Below are 10,383 nucleotides of genomic sequence, written 5' to 3' on the forward strand. Positions count from 1 at the left end.
GGCGATATTAACTTTCATTTAACTGTTTTTTATACATAACTTAAAGCTCATCATTCGTTCTGGAAATTTTTTTAAATATTTAGTGATAAACATTAATGCCATGTTATTTTAATAGCTGTAAACCTGTTCTGTTCTTCATATGACTCATCCTAATAAAATCAAATTCCATGATACCATAATAGTTATAGAAACCCTAACTGTACAAGCCATCTATCTTCTAACTTTAACACTACTGTAACTTCATTTTCTTATTTAACTTAGTTAATTATTATTATTATATTCCTTATTTACTACTTAGATATTTAATAGATAGATACTTAGATACTTCCTTAGTAAGGAAAGAAGAATTTTAATTCTACGGTGAAATCTATGGTTGAAAATTCTGCAAAAACTATTATTAAAAAATTGTCAAAATTCATTTAAAAAAATACTTAATAATTGAATTGATTTCATTAAAAAGGTAATTTTTAAATTTTAAAAAATCACCTTTGTGCGTTATTTTCGCGTTAAAAAAAAAAAAAAAAAAAAAAAAAAAACTCAGTAACTTCCAGCAGCTGAAACCCTCTCTCCAAATTTCCACACCACATCAGCGGGAGGACGTTTGGCCCCGACGGAATTAATGCACCAGACCTGCTTACACGGCGGTTCTTCGGTGGAATCGGGTGTCGAAACGGAAACCCTCCGGTTTCGAAGCCGAGACAACGCCCACACCAGTTCTAAGTCAAATGATTAGTGCTGCAGAAAAACAACACACACACTTTCTCCTTTATTTTTAGTATAAAACTATATTCAATTTTTATTTCAACGATTATTATCCATTTTAGAGAGCAGGCCAGGTGGTTGCCAGAGGATACTAGTATCATTCTAAATAAAATCAAGAATATTTCATCAAATTCAGGACGCTTTTCGAATCTGAGATAAAGCAGTCGAAATTCAGGATTACATGATTTGCCGGTTACCTTTATAAAATTCATCTTCAAAATGCTCATCTTTTCTGTCCTGTATTCTCATTCGTAACTTATAAAATTATCTCGATTACGCTTACAGTTTTTAATATACTTGTTCAAATTCAATTTGCCAGCAATTTCCGTTTCTTAATAATGCACCGTTAAATAGCTTTTGTATTATGTTCCATCGCAGTCTTTTAATTATAACTGCAACTAAACATTCTGTGGGAAAGAAAGAAAGAATAAGAAACGCAAGAAAGGAAAGATACACATTTTAAACAAACACAATAAGAATAAACATTCTATGAAAAAGAAATTCATTTAACTTCCTTTCCCAGTTGATGAGCATATAAGCAAGCTGTATTTCCCTAATTGTTCTGCATTTTTATTTATAAAAGCAAAATCTAAGATATTAAAATTTTCGCTTCTTTTTTTAAATTTATTTTTTATTATTTTTATTAAAACTAAAGTTTATTAGAGATGGGAACTTCAGATTGCATTAACTTCAGGAAAATTTGCGGAATAGCGTACAGTTTGGGATGCTGGGAATGTATTATCTTTCGATAGCATATCTGTGAAGTCACAAAAATTAGTTGCATTCTTTTTAGAAAAAAGAAAGTTGAAAAGATTTCCTGTAAAGTTCTTGAATCATATGTTCTTTTCATTCTTATAGTATTTCATACATTTCAATTTGCCATTATTGGAATTCATTTTCTTTTACTTTGCTATTTTCTTTTTTTCAATATTGAAAAATCTAATATTCTTACCTAATATTTGAAGGAAAAAAAAAATAATAAGATAAATTCGAACCTATAGTAAAAAACATCAGAGCATAAAAATGTTTTAGGTTTGATCTGCCTAAATTCATTTTGATTTTAAAAAAATTATTCTCGATTATATAGCATTAATAGAAGGTGCATAAAAAATAATTTAACTATAATTTTTTCTTAAAATGGAGAAAAATTGCTTTTCATTGTGCAACAATATGCACTAAAGTTATTATAGGAAATTCGATAAAGCCTTCTTACTCAGAAACTACTACCAAATCTGGCAGATAGAAATAACTATGAACTAAATTTGTAATTCCAAATTCACAGAGATGGATTAAGATGGGTCAAATAGTCTACCTGTACATTTTTTGAACGATTTATTTATTATGCATGTCGCAATTTACAAAGAGTATGATAACTTATAAATATTATCATGTTAAGAAAAGTCCTTATTTAATTTCTTAGAAAAATGAACCAAGAAAAATTATTAAAATTGAATCCCCTACAATTTTAAAATTATTTATACATACTTATCATGGACTTATGAATGGTCCTCTTCTACAAGAACAGAATAATAATAATGAAAAAAAAAAAAAAAAAAAAAAAAAAGGCCGGAGTTTATTTTTTAAATTCTGTTGCTCTCTTCGAAAATAGCAGGTTGTAGAGTAAGACAAATAAGTGAACAGAACTTAGAAAAGATAGGCCGATTGAAAATTTGGATCAATAATGCAATGCATAACGGTAATAAGAAGAATCTTATACTACAATCAAATGCATTTCATTTCACTAATATTAGCGCTGTATTTTTGACAAAGTTGATTCATTAGCTTTATAAACTCTTATTTTTCTTGCCCACATGTTTTTATTAACTCGCATTCTTGTCTGTTTGGTATTTATTTTTAAACTTATTTTAAACTAATTTCTTAATGAGCTAGAGACTTTTTAAATTCAAAACATTATTATAAATTACGTTTTTAAATCAGACTAAAAAGTGTAAAATAATTACTCATAGCTCATATAGAAATTTTCCTAAAAATTTATCATTGGAAATTCTGAAAATTCCAAGCCATAAATTAAAAAAATTACAATCACAAATTTTCAAGACAACCTGTATGAGGCTATGTGAAATTATTTTATTTTTAATCCATTTTAAAAATGTGGTGTATTAAAATATTTCTTTTATTTAAATGAATAATTGCAATAAGTAATCTTTCCATTTATGTAATGTCTGTATAAATATTACACCAAATAAAATTCGTGCATTTTCCAAAAATAATCACAAAATTTTAATTACAATTTTATATTAACAAAACAAATCCTACATCTTTACCGAAAAGAATGTCTATTTAAAATGTTCAAAAAAATAAATAACATCAAACATTTTTTTTTTTTTTGACTAATCAAATGAAATTAACTTCAAAAGATCCCATTTATTAGAAAAAATATTTATAAGTTGGAAAAGGAGATTCAAATTACATTCAAGACTAATGAATTAAAATATGATGAAAGCTTTTGAAGATATTCTTCTGAAGCAAATGAAAAATTAACCGCTGAAAAAATAAAGGATATATTAACTATAAAATTATGGGAGACTTTTAAGAGTTGTGTGTATGCTTTCATAAATATGGTAAATCCTTATAGATGCACACACTATCCTTTGATGTCCGAAATTTACTGCTGTAGAAAAAAAAACAGTGATACGAGCATTTCGGTGTGACACGATTAAGTTCTCCACTGCAAATTTCATTTGAAAAATTATATTTTATTCAATAAAATATAATTTTTAATAATGTTTTTTTTTTAAATTTAATGTTTGAAATATAATGCAATTTGATAAAAAATAAAAATGCTTTAGAAAAATTCTTTACTGTATGTTATAACATAGTCTTTTTTTCCCCCAATTATGATGACATATCATCAAATCATTAGACATTATTTTATATTCACAAAGTGGGAAAAGTTTGTTCAACTTTTTATGGATTAACTTCTAGTTAATATCAACTTAACAAGAATAAATAAAACGCCAAACAATAATTTTACAAGGAAATTAAGGATTTTATTTTACTCTAGACAAAAGGCACAATGACTTGAGTTCAAACAAAAGACACCGTCACAACTGTGTAGCAGCTTAAGCCTGAAAAACTGCCAAGTGCATCTAAGATAATGGGAACAGTATATTACACAATATACAAACTCCGAGTAAAAAAATCAATTTTGTAATCCTACAACAATCTCATACATTATTTGGCAAGAACGTACATTGCATCACACTTTTTATGTACACCTTGGCACTCTACACAGTTAACACTGTACACAATTTAAAACATCTTCCATTTAAATGAAATGACTATTCAGGAAATACATCTAAGAACAATTAATATTTGAAAAAGGCCTTATTTACAAACAAAGTACAAATTGATAAATGTTTTACCTGTCTCTTATTTAAGGGAGATAATTTATTATAATAAATGCAGAAAAGAAAAATCTGATTCTTTTTTCAAAGGGTTATTAAATTGTTTTCACATTTAAATGCTATAAAACAAATTTAATTTCTTCAACAGGATAATTTTAATCAAAAATATTCATAACAACTCTTTAAGATTAAGCATACTGATCAATTTCAACTAAAATGGGCAAATAAAACTGCAAATATATATAACTAAAATGTAGAAAATCCAAATCAGAAAAAATGGAAAATAATATAGGATATGCACTTTTCAAAATGAAATTAATCCTTCTAAATATTCAGAAACTCAAAACTGAACTGACTAAGTTTCTTACAAGAATTTTTTTATATGTATTATCTGAAAGAATGAAATAAGAGAATGTCAAAATTCTCTGATGAGTGTTGGGACTATCAGCCAATCAATGTTGAAATTCACCAGAATGCTGACTATATGAATGCTAACATTCACCAGAGAATGTTGACATTTGTCAGATATCAGTCTTTCATTATAATATATATGAAAAAATAAAATTGGCTTGAAATTTTTTTAAATTATAAAATTTAAAAAAATTATTGACAGAACAAAACAATCAATTTTATACAACTGAAAAAAATTCAAACTAGAACCCAAGCATTCACAAATGGCATACTTTGAATTTCAATGTGAACATCATAAAAAAAAAATTAATAGCTGTACATATTTAATAATTTAGCACCATAAAAGTATACAAAGAAACATTTGTAAAATATTTCAAGCTTAATATTTATTTTTAAAACACTTTAAAAGTTGTTTAAAAAAAGTGATACTTTTTTTTAACAATATTTCATGGAAACAAAACAATTTATATTATATAAAATATTACAAAAAGAAAGTAACATCAAATTAATGCAATATAGTTATTTACCAATCAGAAAATGAAAGTAAATCCAATATTACGATGCTTAATATCATAAAAATGTATATGTATCCATAATTCAAATAGTGGAATTTTTCATCTAACAACAAAAAAATATCATTAGAAAATTTTAAATTTCTTAATATAAATCTAGATCTTTTTTTCCGCATTTTATTAAGACTTATATAAAAGCACAAGGATAATAAAATACGAGAAATCAATAAATATAACCATAAAACAAGTATATTAAGTAGATAACTCATTTTGCATTCATTGTTCAAAAATACATGAATCTAAAATATAATAAACAGAAATAAATTTAGAGATTCAAAATCAAAAGAACATGCTGCACCAAATTTTGTACTTAGTTACCAAAAGTTTATATATATATAAATTATAATTAACAACTAAAAAACTTGTAAATAACAGTAAAAAATGATTATTTTCATTATAGATTGGTTTAAAATAGCATACCATTAATCAAATCAAAGTAGCAACCAATAGTAATAAAAATTTTAAAAAAATTAATTCAATTCACCAGAAAAAAGCATATTTTCAAGAATGTAACATTTTATTTCTTCATAATACATATATAAATACCAAGATAAATTTAGCTATTTCTTAAATATAAAATTTCCCAGAAGCTGAGGAGTTTACATATCCATTATGCTCACTGTTGATATAATACTATAGCAAAAGATTAAATTAAAATTAGTGAACTATTTAGATGAAAATGCCCTTTAAAGTATCAAATGAACAATAAAGGTAGAAGGGAATGAGAATCTTATATTTATAAACTCTATAAAAGCTATATTGATATGAAATCAGATCTTTAGTTCAGTGCCAGTGAATAAGCTTATGGAAAATTTATATACTATATTTAAGAAGAATGAATAAAATAAACTTATAAAATCCCTATTTACAAAACATTTAACAAGGACAACTAGCAACTCTCCTGCATTTTAATAACATCTTAATATATAGCCATAAAAAAACAATAAATTACAATGCATAAAAGCTCAAAAGCAGGGAAAAAAAAAAAAAAAGGATTTTTGAAAAAAATATTTATTTTTAAACTCAATAAGAAATATAAACTAAAACAAACTCATATAATAATCAAACAATTTTATATTTATTATGTAATTATTATAAAATAAAAACATCAATAATTACTGATAGTAAGCATAAACAGCAAATCAAAATGTAACTATATAAAAATCAGGGAAATCCTATTAAAAATTAATATTCCTTATCTTCATATGTGATTTATTAAATCTTTAAAGCGTTTCTCCATAGTACTGTAAATATAATTACTTTTTAATTATCTACAAACTATTACAGTGATTGACAATAAACTATTGGATGGTATTTCTGAAAGAGATTTTCATATAGATAAATTATACTTAATCATTAACAAAAACTAGTTTTTAAAATGTTTTATTAAATATTTGATAACTTGCAAAAAGAGGTCATTTTGTGCTGAATTATTATTTTAATCTTTAAATAAAATATTTAATGATAATTTCTAAAAAAACTAACTCCTTATTAAATTAATAAATAAAATCATGCCAAATATTAAAAATAGAATGCTTAAATTATATTCAAATATCGCATTTAACATTCAATAATTTGTGCAATCCAAATTTTCTTTTAAAAAAAAGCTTCTTCAAGAAGTTAAAATTATAATTGTGCGAAAAGACATAAATATAGGTATAAAAATAAATAATAGATGTATTGACAACATAAAATATTATATAAAACTGACACACATTTTTTTTAATTAACAGTTTCAGAGTGAATAAATAAAATGATCCATGGAATGAATCTTTGTCATCAAATGAATGGATGCAGAAAAATCAGAGCTAAGACCATGAGGGGGAAAATTAAAAATATCTCTTGAATATATTCTTAAAAAAAGAAGAAAAAAAAAATCCTTTAATGTGACGAAAATGAAGTGATAAATATATATAAAAAAGACAATTACATAAGTGGTTCATGAAAGTTTTGACATGTCATATATTGTTTTTCTTTGCATTTTTACATTTTCAAAATAAAGAATATTCAAAATGAGATAGCTTACTTCTCTGTATATGCAGTAGATTCAATTTATAGGAGTGAGGAATAATATGGAAAGACAATAAATATAATCCTAATTTAAATGACAAGTTTAGACTTTTCATTTTCATTCACACAAGAAACATGAATGGGAAGTGTCAAGAAACAAATGTACTCAAGATATTAACACAAAAGGATTCTCTTTCCCACTAAAACAAATTTAAGTTGAATAACTTGATTATATATTTAAAAAAAATCTATAATATATATTATGCATAAGTTTTGTTTAAAAAATTAAATATGGAAACTTTTTTTCATCTCTCTCCATAGCCATGCTGTGCAAATTCCATATTATATATCACTATTTTGTTAGCCTTTTCAATTTCCGTGGTTCACACCATATCATTTAGTTATATGATCATTGGCACAAAATTCAATGATTTTATATGTTTTAAAACTAAATCAAACAGTAGAAGGCATTTAATTTTTTTTTTTCTAACATGCACTTTACAAACATAAAGATCCAATTTTGAGAAAGGTCATATTTAGAAACAAATAAACCAATATTTTTAAAAATACAACCAAACACAATATTGTTTTAAGCAATGTTCTTTAAACTAAAATCCTAACTTATTTTTTTAAAGAAAAATTTCCAATTTAGTTTTAAAAAATAGAAGATAAGTTTCAGAGTTCCTTGAAATATATTCTACAAATCAGATGAAACAAAAGTTTGTAACATAATTTTATCAAGATATAAATGGCATACAAGATTAAGATATATGGTACGATATCTGCAATATGTAGATATTGTATTTGATTCAAATCATCATAAAAATGTTAGCTTTTAATGAAATTTCTTGCTATAAATTACATATATATTAGGTAATTGAAAAAAACTTACTAATTTGCCTGAATGAAAGAAATTTATTTCAGTTTGATTATAAATCACACTGAAGTAAATTTCTTTTTAAGCATAAACACTAAAATTCTCATTCACAGATATTATAATTTAATCCAAAAAATTACAAGGAATCTGCAATAAAATAAATAAAAATTGCAAAAATTATATTTAAATTTCAAAAGAAATCCTAAATAGTATCAAAACATACAACCAAATTTTAAACAAACAATATGCAGAAGGAAAGATTAACTATTGAATGCAAATTTGAATTTATGTGCAAATAAAATAAACATTTGATATTATCATGCTGCATCAAAAAATAGTATTACTGTTAGACAGCAAGAAATAGATATCATCTGTCAGTGTAAGACAATCACTAAAAGAAATCAATCAATTGTATGACAAAAAGAAATCTCGCTCTTTTTCACTATATTATGATACACACACATTTGTATCAGAAAGGAAAATTATGAAATGCGCAATCGACATGTAATGAAGAAATGGAAATTACTATTTACTTTGCTTAAATGAGAGACATTTCTAGACTTATTATGATAATTGTTTAACTCTATATTTAAGATAGTTTATCCACATATTTTCAGTAAAATATAATCAAAAACTAATAATGTAATACACTGTTTTAAATAGTAAACTTTATTTTAAAAAGAATCAGTTTCTCATGCAAATGAAATTTTTGAAACAAGCCTTCTGTTATGCAAAAAGAGAACAATAATTGTTAGATAATTTTGTTGGTATCTAAAGCTCTAATATTTTCTTTTGACTCAATGTAGAGTCATAGTTTAGCTTAGATGATTAAAGTATTGTACTTTTAAAATATGTTAGCAATGCCATAACTTAGATCACATGGACCTATTATAGGTTTTACTTTTGGTCTCATCATTGCTTCAAGATTCTAAAATGTTATTTCAGAGCCCTTACCTTTATTATAATCTTTGAGCATTGGTACAAGCTTTAGCAGTCTAGTTACAGCATAGCACTTCAATATCATTAAAGTAGCAATAGAAGAATAATATATGTAGAGGTACATTATTGATTAAAGCTTATTAATTCAACAGTGAATACTCATAGCATTCCCTTGCAGGTATTATGTAAAATATATATATATTTATTCTGATATTAAATTTTTTTTATTTTAACCATTTCAAGATCCATCCAAAATATATTTATTGAGATAAATAAGTATGTTCTTTATTATAAAGGCAGTGTTTGCTTTTATAATGGTTCTGAATATCTGTTTCTATAAAATACTTTCCTTCATTTTATTATTAAGAGAATATAAAAAAAAGGAGGGGGGGGGGGAAATGATGCAAAATAAATAATAAAGATTCAATTATAATAAATATATTTTAGAAGAGATGAAAATAATAATGAAATTATCATTTTAAGTTCGACTATAAATTCATTAAATAATAAACTTTTGAGATAAAATTAAGTAGACCAGCACACATATTTCTATAATCTATTTGTTCAAGTTACATGATAACTTCTGAAACCACCTCCATCAATGTATTTTTCAACTGATGATGCATGTAGTTTACAAGAATAAAAATATGTAAATAAAACATATTAGAATATCTAATAATGCGATATTTCTTTCTAAACTATCTTCTTGAAACACAGAAAAATGCTATTTTGCATGCAGATTTACATTGGGACAATTCTATAGAATTTATTCGCAGAAGCAAATTGTTTAAAAGATAAACTATGCTTATTACTATATGCAACCTTTCAGATTTTCTAGTGAAATAATGAATAAAAAAGAAAGATAATAATTATTCCACTCTTTTCAAGCTGAATAATCAAATGAATCGTGTCAAATAAATTCAAACTTGGCATGCATTTAATTTGTAATTCAACTAAGCACATTACATTCAATTTTCCATTTATTATCCCAATGTTATTTATATTATTGTTCAATAAAATTTTAAAATTTTTATATAGAATAAATAACCATTATTTAAAAGCATTCCCTTTTCATATTTCAATTAATACTGCGATAGGATTCTAATTAAATCATGCATATAAATTTAAATTGTTATTACTATACTAAACTATCACAATTCTTATATTTATTTAGTAAAGAATCATAATCATTCTACTTAATTAATAACAAGCAGGTAGCATTAATAGTAACAAGAATATCTAGATAATTTTATTTGTAACAAAGAATATTGTCTCTGCAATGTGCATGTGAGCAGTAAAATTTTACAATATACACTGTTTAAATATCTTCAAGGACAAACAACACATATTTTTTAAAAAAATGTAACACTATCACAGCCTGAATAACAGGAAGGTTTACATTTATAGTTTTAAGATCTTAATATATTTATTCAAGGAACAATTT

Source organism: Argiope bruennichi, chromosome 5 (genome assembly GCF_947563725.1).
Source record: "Argiope bruennichi chromosome 5, qqArgBrue1.1, whole genome shotgun sequence".
NCBI classification, from domain to species: Eukaryota; Metazoa; Arthropoda; class Arachnida; order Araneae; family Araneidae; genus Argiope; species Argiope bruennichi.